Source organism: Hyperolius riggenbachi, chromosome 9, assembly GCF_040937935.1.
Source record: "Hyperolius riggenbachi isolate aHypRig1 chromosome 9, aHypRig1.pri, whole genome shotgun sequence".
In the NCBI taxonomy this organism is placed as follows: Eukaryota; Metazoa; Chordata; class Amphibia; order Anura; family Hyperoliidae; genus Hyperolius; species Hyperolius riggenbachi.
Window position 1 is genome coordinate 244,776,983 of NC_090654.1, and position 16,845 is coordinate 244,793,827.

A 16,845-nucleotide genomic window follows, 5' to 3' on the forward strand; every position below is an offset into this window, starting at 1 on the left:
TAACTGAGACAAATAAAATGGGTGGTTTTATTTACAGTAACATTGTTTATTTTAAACAAAACTATAGGGGATTGAATTGGATAGTTTTTTTTTTTCTTTTCTTTTTTTTTTCCTTATTTTTTTTCCTGTACAATGCCTAGAAAATAAAATAGTTATTGAAAACAAGTATCTCCCACAAAAAGCCTTACTTCTGGCAAAAAAATCAAGATATAGATCATTTTGGTGTGATAAGCTTTGATCAAGTTATAGCCAAATAAATGGTAGGAATGTTCATACAGAAAAATGGTTCTTGACAGGAGGTGAAGTGATTAAAAGTCTCTGTGGTAACTACATATAGTGGGTGGGGCATAATCTTGAATATATACCATGAGACCCTAACCAGGAAGAGTTCAGGCAATCATGTTGTTTTAAAGACATTCTGAACGCGGTATTCCTAAAGCTAAAGCTAAAGCTATAGTACAAGTTGAGTAATGGTCTGAGATGAGTGACTAAATTGGCTGAGGAGGAAATAACTTTGAAAGACTTTTTTTTTTTAAAAGCATAATTTACAAATGTTTTCCCTAATAAATCCCCCCAATCCAGTGTGACAGTTCATGGAGTTCTCCTTTACTTGTAACTTTGAAGCAGAACAGCAAACCAATGGCGCAGCTGAGGATGTGGAGTCCCGGCACCGCCACCAGAGGGCGCCCCGGCACCGCTCCCAGGCATTGCCCAGTAAGGAGATACAGCGAGGAGCAGGGGCTATGTGGGTGGGAAGGCTGAGCTGACATGCTGGGAGGCGGCAGTGGAAGGGAATACACAGAGGGGAGGGAGTGGTAATATTAGGAAAGGGTGGGGGATGAGGGAGACACGAGTTGCGGCTGCTGAGCATCATCAGGGAGGGAGAACATTAGGAAGAGACAGACGGGAGGGAGGAGACCTGCGAGGAGCTGCGAGAAACAAGGAGAACTTTTAGGAGGGAAGTGTGAAATCTCACCGGATTGTGCTGGATAGTGGGGGGATCGGGGGTCCCGGGAGTCGCGCCCCCCAGCGGCAGCTCTGCACACAGTGTAAGTCTTGATTGGCTCCGGATAGGTGGGCATTATCTAGCCTCACGTCTGATATACTGTAGTCTACATCATGGCACATGAGAATGTGTATACCTGGTGCCCTGCATGTATCTAGCCTCACATGTCTGCATTATATAGCTGTTATATGTCTGTGTATGGAGGGCATTATGTATTTATATATCATGTGTATACTGTCAGTCGTGTGTGTATATTATAGCTGCACAACTGTGTATGGAGAGCAGTGTATAACTGCACATGGCTGTGTATAGTAGGCATACAACTATGTGTGTCTCTGTATATATGGAGCAAGTCTGTGTACAGAGGGCATTTTATAGCTGGTACATGTTAGTCTATGCCTGGGCCTTATATAGCTGTTACATGTCTCTGTGTAACTGGGCATTATGTATTTCTGGGCATTATATATCTGGTGCATGTCTCTGTACACTTGGGAATCATATAGCTGGTACATGTCTCTGTATACCTGGGTATAATGTCACTGGTACAACATGTCTATATATACCCGGGCTTCATATAGTTGTTACATGTCTCTTTACACCTGAGCATCATATACCTGCTGCATTTCTCTCTATACCTGGGCATCATATAGCTGGTACATGTCTCTGTACACATGGGCATCATGTAGCTGGTACATGTCTCTGTACACATGGGCATCATGTAGCTGGCACATGTCTCTGTATACCTGGGCATCATGTAACTGGTACATGTCTGTGTATACCTGAGCATCATGTAGCTGGTACATGTCTCTGTATACCTGGGCATCATATAGCTGGTACATGTCTCTGTACACATGGGCATCATATAGCTGGTACATGTCTCTGTATACCTGGGCATCATATAGCTGGCACATGTCTCTGTATACCTGGGCATCATGTAACTGGTACATGTCTATGTATACCTGGGCATCATATAGCTGGTACATGTCTCTGTATACTTAGGCATCAAATAGCTGGTACATGTCTCTGTATACTTAGGCATCATATAGCTGGTACATGTCTGTGTATACCCGAGCATCATGTAGCTGGTACATGTCTCTGTATACCTGGGCATCATATAGCTGGTACATGTCTCTGTATACCTGGGCATCATATAGCTGGTACATGTCTATGTATACCTGGGCATCATATAGCTGGTACATGTCTCTGTATACCTAGGCATCATATAGCTGGTACATGTCTCTGTACACCTGGGCATCATATAGCTGGTACATGTCTCTGTATACTTAGGCATCATATAGCTGGTACATGTCTGTGTATACCTGGGCATCATATAGCTAATACATGTCTCTGTATACTTAGGCATCATATAGCTGGTACAAGTCTCTGTATACCTGGGCATCATGTAGCTGGTACGTGTCTGTGTATACCTGGGCATCATATAGCTGGTACATGTCTCTGTATACCTGGGCATCATATAGCTGGTACATGTCTCTGTATACTTAGGCATCATATAGCTGGTAAATATCTCTGTATACCTGGGCATCATATAGCTGGTAAATATCTCTGTATACCTGGACATCATATAGCTGGTACATGTCTCTGTATACCTGGGCATCATATAGCTGGTACATGTCTCTGTATACCTGGGCATCATATAGCTGGTACATGTCTCTGTATACTTAGGCATCATATAGCTGGTACATGTCTCTGTATACCTGGACATCATATAGCTGGCACATGTCTCTGTATACCTGGGCATCATATAGCTGGTACATGTCTCTGTATACCTGGGCATCATATAGCTGGTACATGTCTCTGTATACTTAGGCATCATATAGCTGGTAAATATCTCTGTATACCTGGGCATCATATAGCTGGTAAATATCTCTGTATACCTGGACATCATATAGCTGGTACATGTCTATGTATACCTGGGCATCATGTAGCTGGTACATGTCTCTGTATACCTGGGCATCATATAGCTGGTACAAGTTTATGTATACCTGGGCATCATATAGCTGGTACAGGTGTCTGTATACCTGGGCATCATATAGCTGGTACATGTCTCTGTATACCTGGGCATCATATAGCTGGTACAGGTGTCTGTATACCTGGGCATCATATAGCTGGTACAGGTGTCTGTATACCTGGGCATCATATAGCTGGTACAGGTGTCTGTATACCTGGGCATCATATAGCTGGCACATGTCTCTGTATACCTGGGCATCATATAGCTGGTACAGGTGTCTGTATACCTGGGCATCATATAGCTGGTACATGTCTCTGTATACCTGGGCATCATATAGCTGGCTCATGTCTCTGTATACCTGGGCATCATATAGCTGGTACATGTCTCTGTATACCTGGGCATCATATAGCTGGTACATGTCTCTGTATACTTAGGTATCATATAGCTGGTAAATATCTCTGTATACCTGGGCATCATATAGCTGGTAAATATCTCTGTATACCTGGACATCATATAGCTGGTACGTGTCTATGTATACCTGGGCATCATGTAGCTGGTACATGTCTCTGTATACCTGGGCATCATATAGCTGGTACAAGTTTATGTATACCTGGGCATCATATAGCTTGTACAGGTGTCTGTATACCTGGGCATCATATAGCTGGTACATGTCTCTGTATACCTGGGCATCATATAGCTGGTACAGGTGTCTGTATACCTGGGCATCATATAGCTGGTACAGGTGTCTGTATACCTGGGCATCATATAGCTGGTACAGGTGTCTGTATACCTGGGCATCGTATAGTTGGTACATGTATCTGTATACCTGGGCATCATATACTGTAGCTCATACATATCTCTGTATATGTGGGCATCATATAGCTGGTACTTGTGTCTGTATATCTTGGTATCTCTGGGCATGGGCATTTTAGAACTGGTAGACATCTGTGTGTAGCTGTGTATTATACTGCAGATATATGTGGATTGCTGGAAGTTGTATAACTGGGCCAGGTCTTTGTAGAGGGCACTTTATATATGGTACATGACTCTGGATAGCTGGGCATTATACTGTATAGCTGCTGTATGTCTCTGGAGATATAAGCTGGGCAATATATAATTGGTATGTCCCTCTATAGCTGGGCAATATATTATATCTGGCATGTGTGTCTGTACGGCTGAGGGTGGCATTGTGTAGCTGTACATATCTGAGCAATATGGTATTTTCCCACATTGTACAGGGCGCCATACACCCAAAGTATCTTTCCACCTATCTGGAGGCAGGGGGAGGAGCTAAGAAACTTTCTCAGGAGCATTCCTGGCAAGTTTAGCTGCATTATACATGAGCGTGCTGGGGAGGGATCTGGCGGACGGCTGGGAGACTTCACATGTAGTTTCTTGCACCTAAATTCTGTCTGTAGCTGGTTACAGCACAGGTTCTGATGTTGTGGCTTGCCAGAGAGGCTTCTGATAATGTTGAGAGGAATTCTTTTTATTCATGAGGGATAATATATTGCCATTGTCTTCTGCAGTGCTGTACAAAGAGTGATGCAAGCATGAATACCAAACAAAACAACATTACAAGAACTAATGCAGTCAGTAATGGGGGGGGGGGGGGGTAGAGGGGTCGGGGGGCTGCTCCTCTCCTGCCTCAGAAAGCAGCGCTTATAGGTGAGGGTTTCTGTGTTGGGGAAAGCAACTACCCTTCTGCTGGCAGCAGGGCTGCCATCAGGGGGGGACAGGAGGGACAGTAGTATGGGGCCCTGTAAGGGTCTGGGGTCCAAACAGTGGCAGTGCCACTCGAGCCTCTGCTGGCAATTATTCTATCATGGCATAACAGCAGTTGTTTGGTCATCACCCTCCCTCTCGCATCAATGCAGGGGGGAGGGTGTTATGAGCGACAGGCAAGCCGCTTTGACTCTACCCCACATACCGTGGCTCTGCCCCCGCACAATCTGCCCATTACTTCCCGCCTGAAACTATAATCTACCTATCAGATCGTTATTTGGCGTGGGGGGGGGGGGGGGCCTGTAGGTTTGCCAAGTATGGGGCCCAGAAAATTCTGATGGCAGCCCTGGCTGGCAGCTCTATACATCAGGGCTGCGGAGTCGGTACAAAAATCATCTCCAACTCTGACCGCTCAGTTTATGAAACCTCCAACTCTAAAGCTGGGTACCAACTCCAACACTCCGACTCCTTAAGGGGGCCACTAATGATCCAATTTCCAGTGAAAAGTCGTTTGAGCAATCAGAAAATTCCGATGGGAAGAAAAATTGTTCATTACACCATCAACGAACCAATTTTTGCTTCCTATCCAACACAACCAAAAAGAAAATCCAAATTTTATTTTGGCAAAAATCCAATCGGACGACTATTTTTATAATCGTTTGTAATCAATTGCGCCCATCAACGGAGATTATATACAACCAATTCGATCAGAATTTCTGATCGCTCAAACGATTTTTTGCCAGAAATTGGACAGTTAGTGGCCACCTGTCGTCTAATACTTACCAGGGCTGTGGAGTTGCTACAAAAATCATCCGACTCCCGACTCCTCAGCTTAATGAAACCACTGACTCTGATTCCAAGTACCCAAAATTGCTCTGACTCCTCGACTCCGACTCCACAGCCCTGCTATACATTGTGCACAGATCACTGGGTCATGTTGGTGACTTTTCCGAAAGGAATTTTCCCGAAGTGGCTGCATCAAATAAGAAAATTGAATGAGTAATAACATAATCCCCTATACACCTTTGCTAACAATTAAAAATCCAGAAGGGTGAACCAGGGATTTAAAGGATAACTGTAGCAGGAGGTACTGTATATGGAGGCTGCCTTATTTATTTCCTTTTAAAGAGAACCTGAACTGAAAATAAAAAGTCAAAATAACCATACACAGGTCATACTTACCTCCTGTGTAGTCTACTCCTCAATCTCTTTCTCCTCTCCTGCCTTTGTCCACTGTGATCAATGGGATTCTCCGTCCTCCATTTTAAAAATGGCCATTACCCCATAACAGCTTCCCGGTCAGCACACTGTTAAACTGTAATATGATATCACCTACTTGAGCCATAGGGAAACATGAACATTACCTTGCACATTCAGTTGTAACTGACAGCTGCTGATATATAACTGACAGCAACTGGTATATTTCAGTTCTGACAAAATATTGTCAGAAGTGGAAGGAATCACTGTAAGAAGAAAATGGTGAGTTTCTGAGTGGAACTGATGGTGAGGTTAGTATGTAATATTCATTTGCAGATACATAATGTGTTTATTTTAAATAATTTTACTTGTTTCAGGTTCCCTTTAAGCAATACCAGTTGCCTGGCTATCCTGCTGGTCCTCTGCCCATAATACTTTCAGCCATAGACATGCAGCATGCAAGCATACAGCAGATCAGGTGTTTCTGGCATTTTTGTCAGAGCTGACAAGATTAGCTGCATGCTTCAAAGGGGTCGGGCAGGGACAGGACTTTCTGAGAAAATCGCAACTTACAGCTCTGGGTGTCTACTACACAGGAAGTGGTTGCTGAAGCAACTTCTGATCAGAAAGTTTGCGGCCGGTTTTACACTTTTTAAAATTTGCATTGCGGCATGGATGTGATTCTCCTGCCGCATCCCACGCAGCGCAAAAATTGACAAAGATATGACCCTGCGACAGGGTCATATGCATAGTGCCTCCCTCAGGTCAGCGAGGCACTTCTTCCTTGCTGGGCAGGTAGTAAGTCACTGGGATTCCTGCCAGTCAGTGCTTGCGCGCCACGATGCACCCCACTGCGTCGATCACTGACTCCGATGGCTTCCGCTGCTGCTGTGTTGCTGCGGAAGTCATACGTGCTGCTGACTTGGGGCCTGATTCACAAAGCGGTGCTAACAGTTAGCACCGTGGTGAAAAGCCCTTTATCATGCCTAAACTCTGTTTAGGCATGATAAGTTTAGGTGTGATAAGTTTAGGTGTGATAAGTTTTTAGGCATGATAAGTTTAAGCACCAACTGGGTTAGAACCGCAGTGCACAGCTGATCAAAAGTTTTGCGGTAGCAAAGTCTGGTGCACTTTGCATAGAATTTAATGGCGCTGCTTTGCGTGCGGGACTTTGCAAGCGATCTAAACTTATCTAAACTTAGCATGCCTAAACTTATCATGCCTAAACTTATCATGCCTAAACTGAGTTTAGGCATGATAAAAATGGTTATCACGCCTAAAGTCTTTAACTGGGTTATCACCGCTTTGTGAATCGAGCCCTTTGTGTCAGCTTGGCAGTGATTCGGAAACTTCCGGAGCGATGAGGTAAGTGCCCCATCGACTTGCATTGCTGTTGCGTCACCCTGCAGTAAAATGGACTAACGCAACGCCCACTTGCAATGCAGATGTAAGGCCTCTTTCAGACTGGCGGCTGAACTGCGTGTTGCCAAGCAGTTCAGCTTCTCGTTTACCACCCACCAGTGCAATTCGGGTGCAATTTAATTGAAGAGGTTGTAACACCACGAGTGTCATGCGATGGCATTACTGGGCGGCGGAGGAGCATGGCATGTCGAGTCTGAGCGTGGCTGCGGTAGCGCTCAGATCTCACTCTGGGGGCCTGATTCACAAAGCGGTGCTAACAGTTAGCACGCTAGTGAAAATCCCTTTATCACACCTAAACTCTGTTTAGGCATGATAAGTTTTTAGGTGTGATAAGTTTAGGTGTGATAAGTTTTTAGGCGTGATAAGTTTAAGCACCAACTGGGTTAGCACCGCAGTGCACAGCTGATCAAAAGTTTTGCGCTAGCAAAGTCTGGTGCACTTTGCATAGAGTTTAACCTTCCTGGCGGTAAGCCCGAACTGAGTTCGGGCTATGCCGCCGGAAGGCACCGCTCAGGCCCCGCTGGGCCGATTTGCATAATTTTTTTTTTGCTGCACGCAGCTAGCACTTTGCTAGCTGCGTGCAGTGCCCGATCGCCGCCGCTACCCGCCGATCCGTCGCGCCGCAGCCGCCCCCCCCCAGACCCCGTGCGCTGCCTGGCCAATCAGTGCCAGGCAGCTCTATGGGGTGGATCGGAATCCCCTATGACGTCACGACGTCGTTGACGTCGGTGACGTCATCCCGCCCCGTCGCCATGGCGACGGGGGAAGCCCTCCAGGAGATCCCGTTCTTTGAACGGGATCTCCTGATCGCCGATCGCCGGCGGCGATCGGAGGGGCTGGGGGGATGCCGCTGAGCAGCGGCTATCATGTAGCGAGACTTTGTCTCGCTACATGAAAAAAAAAAATAAAAAAAAAAAAAAAGATTTGCTGCCCCCTGGCGATTTTTTTTTTAGCAAACCGCCAGGAGGGTTAATGGCGCTGTTTTGCGTGCGGGACTTTGCGCGCGATCTAAACTTATCATGCCTAAACTTATCATGCCTAAACTGAGTTTAGGCATGATAAAAATGGTTATCACGCCTAAAGTCTTTAACTGGGTTATCACCGCTTTGTGAATCGAGCCCTGTGTGTGTGTGTGTGTGTGTGTGTGTGTGTGTGTGTGTGTGTGTGTGTGTGTGTGTGTGTGTGTGTGTGTGTGTGTGTGTGTGTGTGTGTGTGTGTGTGTGTGTGTGTGTGTGTGTGTGTGTGTGTGTGTGTGTGTGTGTGGGGGAGGGGTGGCGCCAGTGACGGATGCTGACAGGTGGTGACCTCACCGCTTGTCAGCTGCCCGTATGAGAGGGCCCTTAAGGAATCTAAAAGTGATTTATTTGGGATCAGCTAATCACAATTTTTCATTACAGATTTTTATTTTTTATTTTTTTTAGTAAAAAAGCACAGCCAGTGAATAGACACTTTGCAGATGCAAAGGACTAGGAAGATATCTGTATGAGGAGTGGGGCTTTAAATCTTGACACAGTAACTGCTTAGGTATTGGGGGAGTGATTACACACAGGAATGGCCACTGACTGAGCTCTGCTGGTCACAGGAAGCTGTGTCACTCCTGTGTGTCAGGTGTGACAGGAATGACCTGGCAGCTCTACAGTACGTGTGTAACGGGCTAAGATGGGTGATGAGTGCAATTTGCAGTTATTGCAGTGCCTCATTTACTGTGTCCGATGTGTCTGAATTATGACTTTAAGCTTTGAAGAATGGCCAGAAGACCACACCCACCCCTTACATGGTCCAAAAAGCTATCATAGGCAATATTACTAGAAACATGGACAAAACCCTCAGGGCCCTTTCACACTGGCACAGTGTCTCACGGCAATATAACACACTGCTAACGCAGGGCAATGAAAGTCTATGGGTGCTTTCACATTACCCTCAGTGCAGTGCGCCGGAAGTCCTCAATCTGACTCGCTTCCAAAATGACGCAATCGTGCATATCTGCGTCGACGTGCGGCAGACCGGAAGTCATGTCTATGGTGATGCAGGGATTTTAAAAAAATGTTGGCGGCAGCGCATGCCCTTAAAGAGACTCTGTAACAACAAAAACCTCCCCTGGGGGGTACTCACCTCGGGTGGGGGAAGCCTCCGGATCCTAATGAGGCTTCCCACGCCGTCCTCTGTCCCACGGGGGTCTCGCCGCAGCCCTCCGAACAGCCGGCGACTGTGCCGACTGTCATTTCAATATTTACCTTTGCTGGCTCCAGCGGGGGCGCTGTGGCGACTTTCGGCACGGAAATAGACGGAAATACCCGATCTCCGTCGGGTCCGCTCTACTGCACAGGCGCCGGAAACTTGCGCCTGCGCAGTAGAGCAGACCCGACGGCGATCGGGTATTTCCGCCTACTTCGGCGCCGAGAGGCATCAGAGCGCCTGCGCAGGAGCCAGGAAGGTAAATAATGACGTCACCGCTGCCCGGACTGCACGGAGGGCTACAGCGAGACCCCCGAGGGACGCAGGACGGCGTGGGAAGCCTCATTAGGATCCTGAGGCTTCCCCCACCCGAGGTGAGTACCCCCCAGGGGCCGTTTTGGCGTTACAGTTCCTCTTTAAGCGTATCTGTTACAATACGCGTCCATACACTTCTGTACAGGGATGGGCTCACAACTAATTCATAATTAACAGGAGCCTTAATGCATGAAGGGGGAGGATACGCTGGAGGCATCTCTTTGTGAGCATCAGTGGGTCATGTGATTGTATATCCAGCTTGGAGTACTGCTGAAGAGGAGGTCCCAAAATCCAGGGACCCCTGTACATGCTATAGACTGTCACCTGAAATCATCACTAATGATTATTTTGAGAAAAGAAAGTCTCTGCATGTTTGAGGGGGTGAGTATGAAGAGCCCCTCACGTTTAGCCTTTATCAGCCTACTCTGATGAGACAGATTTATCAGTAAGCAGCTATAACCTAAATCATCTTGTGAAACTTTTCTATGCAAGTTATTAATGTCTAGTTGATATTATTGTATATTATGTATTTTATATTCTTAACGGACCACTATTGCAAAAAATTGTAAAATGTAAAGTACACGTTAACACAAATAAATAAGTATGTTTCTTCCAGAGTAAAATGAGCCATAAATTACTTTCCCCTATGTTGCTGTCACTTACAGTAGATAGTAGAAATCTGACTGAACCAACAGGTTTTGGACTATTCCTTATCTTCATGGGGCATTCTCAGCATAATCATTATATATGAAGGCACTTCCTGAAGAGGATTTATAGCAAGATGCTATCCAGCCTTCCTGCTTGCCGCACACTTTTTTGGAAGTTGGACGGAGCAACTGCAATTCACTAAGTGTTTTTGAAAATATAAAAACAACCCTGAGAACTCCCCGTGAGTAGATGGGCAAGTCCAAAACCTATTGGTTCTGTCAGAATTTTACTACCTACTGAAAGTGACAGCAAAAATAGGAGAAAAGTAATTTATGGCTCATTTTACTCCAGAAGAAACATACTTCTTATTTGCATGTGTTTGCATATATTTTAACCACTTCACCCCAAAGGCGTTTTCAACCTAACGGACAAGAGCGATTTTCACCTTTCAGTGCTTATCCCTTTCATTTGCCAATAGCTTAAACGCTACTGATCACAATGAAATGATCTATGTATTGTTTTTTTCACCACCAATTGGGCTTTTTGGGGTTGATATTTGTTTTCAGTAATTACTTTATTTTCTATGCATTTTAAAGGGAAAAACAAGGAATAAATGAAAAAAGACACTATTTCTCCAATTTCATCCCCTATAGTTTTAATATAAACACTGCTACTGTACATAAAACCCACACATTTCTGCCTATGTTTCCTGGTTATCACAAGATTTTAATTATGTCCCCAGTATGGTGACAATATAGCATTTGGAAATAAAGGTGTATTTTTTGGTGTTTTTTTCCCCCACTATTTTTACGTGCATGTGCACAGGAATGCACATGCGGGGCGCGCCCATGCACGCGCACAGCGGCAGCAGCACTGTCTGACTTATAAAACCGTCCTGGAGCCATTAAGAGGCTCTAGCAGGACGTTTTCATAAGTCAGCTTGTCATTAAGTGGTTACATTTATAGTGGTCCTTTAACATTCCTACAGACATCAGAATTGGCCAGTTAGGTTCACATATGCTAGTAATCTGACTTGGCAGATGCTCAATGAGTTTAGTCAATGTAACAATCCAGGTGGTGTAATAGTGGTTAATAGTGTGTAAAGAGTTCATTATAAACAGCTCTGTGACGTACAGCACTGTAGTTTTCAGCACATATGTTAAAGGAGAACTCCAGAATGTTTTAAACAAAAGCACTTCCCAGTTATGTACTGTAGAAGCTTCTTATAGTAAACTCAAGGGATTGGGAAAAGTAGTTTGCTAGATCAGAATTTTACTATATCAGAAATAGTCATACTCAAGCACATAAAGTATACTATGGTACTGGATCTTAATTCAGTCAATAATCTTTTCAATGCTTCAGCAAGCGAGCACCTAGATCAAAATACACAGTGCTCAATATGCAGGGAACTGCATGTTATAATCACGCAACAGCTTGGATGAGAAGAATAGGTCTCAGCAGTTAATGCAAGTACCAATAGTGTGCTCCTTTGTCTACATTTCTTTGCAACCTGGATGATACTGTAGAGTGCAGCCATGCACAAGCAAGCTACAGATGACAGGCAATTCCCTCAGTAATCAGACAACAGCTTACACAGGAAGCATAAGTCTCACCAGTTAATGCAGGTACAGTACTAATAGTGTGCTCCTCTGACCACATGTCTGCAGCCTGGATGATACTGCAGCGTTGCAGCTCTGCACAAGCAAGCCACAGATGACAGGCAATTCCCTCAATAATCAGGCAGCAGCTTACACAGGAAGCATAGGTTTTAGTGGTTGGTGCTTCTGAGGTAATCCACAAAGGCCCACAGTAGTGTGCAGATAGTGAACAGGCTACAAGTGGCTGCCAGTCCGCGTACGACCATGATTCATGGGTCTCAGAATGACGTATGACACATGTGCCTGCCCACTTCCCACTATAGCTGGATACAGAATACCGAAGGGGCCAGTAGACAGGTTTACTATAGCAGAGGCTCTATTATATCAGAGTTTACTATACCAGACGTTACACCCATATACTTATAATGGTGCTTGGCTGGGATCTAGACACCTAAAGGGACACTGTAGGGGGGTCAGGGGAAAATGAGTTGAAGTTACCCGGGGCTTCTAATGGTCCCCCGCAGGAATCCTGTGCCCGCGCAGCCGCTCACCGATGCTCCGGCCCTGCCTCCGGTTCACTTCTGGAATTTCAGACTTTAATTTCTGAAAACCACTGCGCCTGCGTTGCCGTGTCCTCGCTTCCCCTGATGTCTCCAGGAGTGCACGGCGCAGGCACAGACCATACTGGGCCTGCGCAGTATGCTCCTGGTGCCATCAGCTGGAGTGAGGACACGGCAACGCAGGCGCAGTGGTTTTCAGACTTTAAAGTCTGAAATTCCAGAAGTGAACCAGAGGCGGGGCCGGAGCATTGGGGAGTGGGCATTGCGATAGCCGCTCAGAAGCGGCATCCCCCCACCCACTCCGATCGCCTTCGGCGATCAGAGTAAGCAGGAAATCCCGTTCAGAACGGGATTTCCTGCTGGGCTTCCCCGGTCCCCATGGCGACGGGGCGGGATGACATCACCGACGTCATGGACGTCTGGACGTCAGAGGGAATCCCGATCCACCCCTCAGCGCTGCCTGGCACTGATTGGCCAGGCTGCGCAAGGGGTCTGGACGGGGGGGGGGGGGGCGGCTTAAAATTATGCAAATCGGCCCAGCGGGGTCTGAGAAATCCTCCTGCGCAGGTTACCCCGAGCTGAGCTCGGGATAACCGGCAAGGAGGTTAATCAAGCTTGGGGGACACATGTAAACACACTTAATTCAGGTAGCAGGTTCAAGATTAGCTTGGAAGGAGTTCCATAGTTCACCCTGGGGCTGCCATCTTTCATATTTACCTAGGTACCTTCTTGTTTATAGTGTTAGTGGCCCTTTAAGGCCCTTATTTCTAGTTACAGTAGGAGTATATTGACATTGCTAAATAAACACTGCCACATTAGTAGTTAACAAAGAGCTGGAAGTGATAGGAGGTTAAACATCCTGAGTGCAGTGGCTTGCAGCTCTGAAGTGGCTGAGTGACAATGGGAGGTCTGTGATGGAAGGCTGACAGTGAGGCGGCTGTTATGATTGGCTGTTCAGGTGAACAATGGGCTGTGGTGATGAGCAGTTTAATACAACTGTGAATATAGATCTGTTGCTTCATGTTATTCCCTCAGAGAGGAAAAGAGCCCACACATCACACCTTGCTGCATGCCAGGGGCAGGAATAAACTACACTTTTGGCTGCTGGTGTAGCTTGATTGCAGTGAATGTGAATATTTGGTGTCTGCAGCAGAGGAGGAGTCAGGCGCTTGCTGTGCTTACCAGAAAGTATTTAGAAGCAGTTACGTCATGTCAGTCTTGGCAGGGCTTCTGGCCAGATGTTATTAGTCTGTTGATCTGGGTACATGTCTCTCCTCTGAATGGAAATACACAATGTTTACATGTCTTTCCCCTATTTGTTTCACAATGATTTGCTTCAGTCTGCAGCCTATGAGACTTGTGCAACAACTCCAGATACTGTCTGTACCTGTTTTTAAAGAGGAACTGCAGTGAAGATAACATCATGAATAAAACTGCTTATTTTTTACAATGTTTTTATTTAGTCAGTGATTGCCCATTGTAACATTTTATTTCTCCTAGATTTACATTCTGAAATTTATCACAGCTTTAGTGCTGTCAGGTGTACTGTACGGATTGTTCGTTACTGAGAGTTTTATGCACAGAGGGAGATAGGTGTCCAGTCCTGTCAGTTTTTGGCAGTTGGCATCAGTTTTGCTTGTGTTTCTATGGCTATGTTCACATGTAAATTTGTACATTTCTGGTCCAGTCCAGTCCTGTCAGTTTTGTATCAGTGTTGTATGTATTTCTGTGGGTGTGTTCACACATAAAAAGTGTCAAGTCAGGTAAAACTGATAGAAAACGGATACATAACTGACACAGGTCACTACTGGATTGGAAATGTGTAGATTTATGTGTGAACTTGGCTATACTGCTTGATCGGCAGTGTGAAAAAGCTGTTATTTCCCACAGTGCAACGAGATTCACAGACAGCAAACTGTCAGGACCATGGTCATGACATCACACTGTGGGAGGGGTTTCACCATCAGCCCTACAGACCCCCTCTGATGATCTATTTGAGAAAAGGAAAAGATTTCTCCTGGGAAAGGGGGTATCAGCTACTGATTAGGATGAAGTTTAATCCTGGGGTACAGGTCCTCTTTAACGTGAGCTGTAATTTAAATAAAAAAGTCTTTGGCAAGTTAAATGCTTGTACAGATGTAATGATTGGTAATGCATGCTTGGCAATTTTTTGTCTGGTAGGTGTTTAAAGGGGTTCTGTGGAGTGCCGTAATAAACATAAAGAGACATTTACCTGGGGTTTCTATCAGCCTCCTGTGGCTGTAATGTGACTCGTTCCCCGCCGCCGGCACCGGGCAATTATTCGTTTAACAAGACGAATAATGCGCTCTCCCGTCTCAGGAGCTTACTGCGCTGGCGCAGTACAAGGTTTTCTTGCACTGCGCCTGCACAGTAAGCTCCCGGAGATGCGAGCGGGAGCGTGCACGCGTGTGGCCATGGCCACTCAGCTGCGTCACACGCGTAATTAGACCTGGACCGGCGGCGGGGAAGGAGTGATCAGCCAATGCGGAGCTTATGCGGAGTTCTCCTCCCAAAGCATTCTGGGAGATCAGGGCCCATATGCAATTATTTTCTTCTGAATTATCTCCTAGGAGATAATTTTCACATTCTCTTTAACCACTTTACCCCCGCGCGTACGTATTTCTCCGCCCCTTTTTCCATCCTTTAAAAACCAGGGACGGAGAAACACGTACTTTCCGCATTCCCGACGCTGCCCGCGCTCCCGCTCGTAAACACGCCGCCCGCCGCTAGTAAAACCACCGCCGCCCGCTCGCCCAGAGATCAATGAACGGGAAAATCAATTCCCGTTCGTTGATCTAAGCCCCGCAATGATCAGCTGCTCTCCTATGGGCAGCGCGATCATTGTGAGAAAAAACTCACGTGTCCAGCCTCCTTATTCTTCCTCCAAGCTTCCGGAAGGAAGCTTGGAGGTCGCATTAAAACAAAAAGTTACTGTGGCCATCTTGTGGCCAAATAGTAAACTACACCCTACACATTTTTCACATACAAATAAATGACTTTTACACATAAAATTAACTCATTACCTCCCACACTCCCCATTTTTTTTTTTTTTTTGTAATTAAAAAAAAATTAAAAAATTTACAATTAAAAAAAATACATAAATAGTTACCTTAGGGACTGAACTTTTTAAATATTTATGTCAAGAGGGTATAACACTGTTACTTTATAAACTATGGGCTTGTAATTAGGGATGGACGCAAAACTGAAAAAAATGCACCTTTATTTCCAAATAAAATATTGGCGCCAAACATTGTGATAGGGATATAATTTAAATGGTTTTATAACCGGGACAAAAGGGCAAATACGTTTCATGGGTTTTAATTACAGTAGCATGCATTATTTAAAAACTATAATGGCCGAAAACTGAAAAATAATTATTTTTTTCCCCACATTTTTCCTATTTTCCCATTAAAACACATTTAGAAAAAAATAATTCTTGGCATAATGTCCCACCTAAAGAAAGCCTAATTGGTGGCGAAAAAAACAAGATATAGTTCATTTCATTGCGATAAGTAATAATAAAGTTATAGACGAATGAATGGAAGGAGCGCTGAAAGGTGAAAATTGCTCTGGTGCTCAGGGGGTAAAACCCCTCAGTGGTGAAGTGGTTAAAATAACTTTTAGGCATTTTACAATTAATAAAGTACCCAAAAGTTGCTGAAAAAGTGCTGTGAAAAATTATTTTCTGGTGGTTCAAAAAGCAATTTATGATGCTTTTATAATCGTATTGCATTATCTACTATATATTGCTTCATAATGAGTGGAAAAGTGCTGTGACTATGGGCAAGTATGATTCCAGGGAATGGGAGGGTGTGAGCAGAGGAAAACAATACTATACCCAGACCAAGCAGCAGATGGCGGATGGATCCAGTTCTCCTCATATAATTGCATGCATGGTTTGGATATGTTGATTGTATGTATTTTGCACTATTTTGCATTGATTCTATTGCACTTTTTGGTCCTCTTGGGACCCTATGTACCCCACTTGCACTTTATACTGACCAATACTCTTAGAACCTGGGTTCTTCACCTTAAGGGAGCTCAATACATAAGCACCTTGGGGGCTTATTCACTACTATATTCTAGCAGCTGCATATAATGATATCAGGGCTGTAGAGTCGGAGCAATATTGGGTACCTGGAGTCGGAGTCGGTGGTTTCATAAACTGAGGAGTCGGATGATTTTTGTACCAAATTCACAGCCCTGGTA

General features: G+C 45.1%; 1 protein-coding gene across 3 annotated transcripts in view; it reads left to right on the top strand.

The window, feature by feature from the left end:
• Positions 1-908: 908 nt before the first annotated feature.
• Positions 909-16,845, top strand: part of SYNE2 (spectrin repeat containing nuclear envelope protein 2) — a 573,116-nt gene continuing 557,179 nt past the window's right edge. For all 3 annotated transcript variants that reach the window (XM_068254236.1, XM_068254237.1, XM_068254238.1), the window contains exon 1: positions 909-1,049. The gene's annotated coding sequence lies outside the window, so the exon portion shown is untranslated. The remainder of the gene's footprint in view (positions 1,050-16,845) is intronic.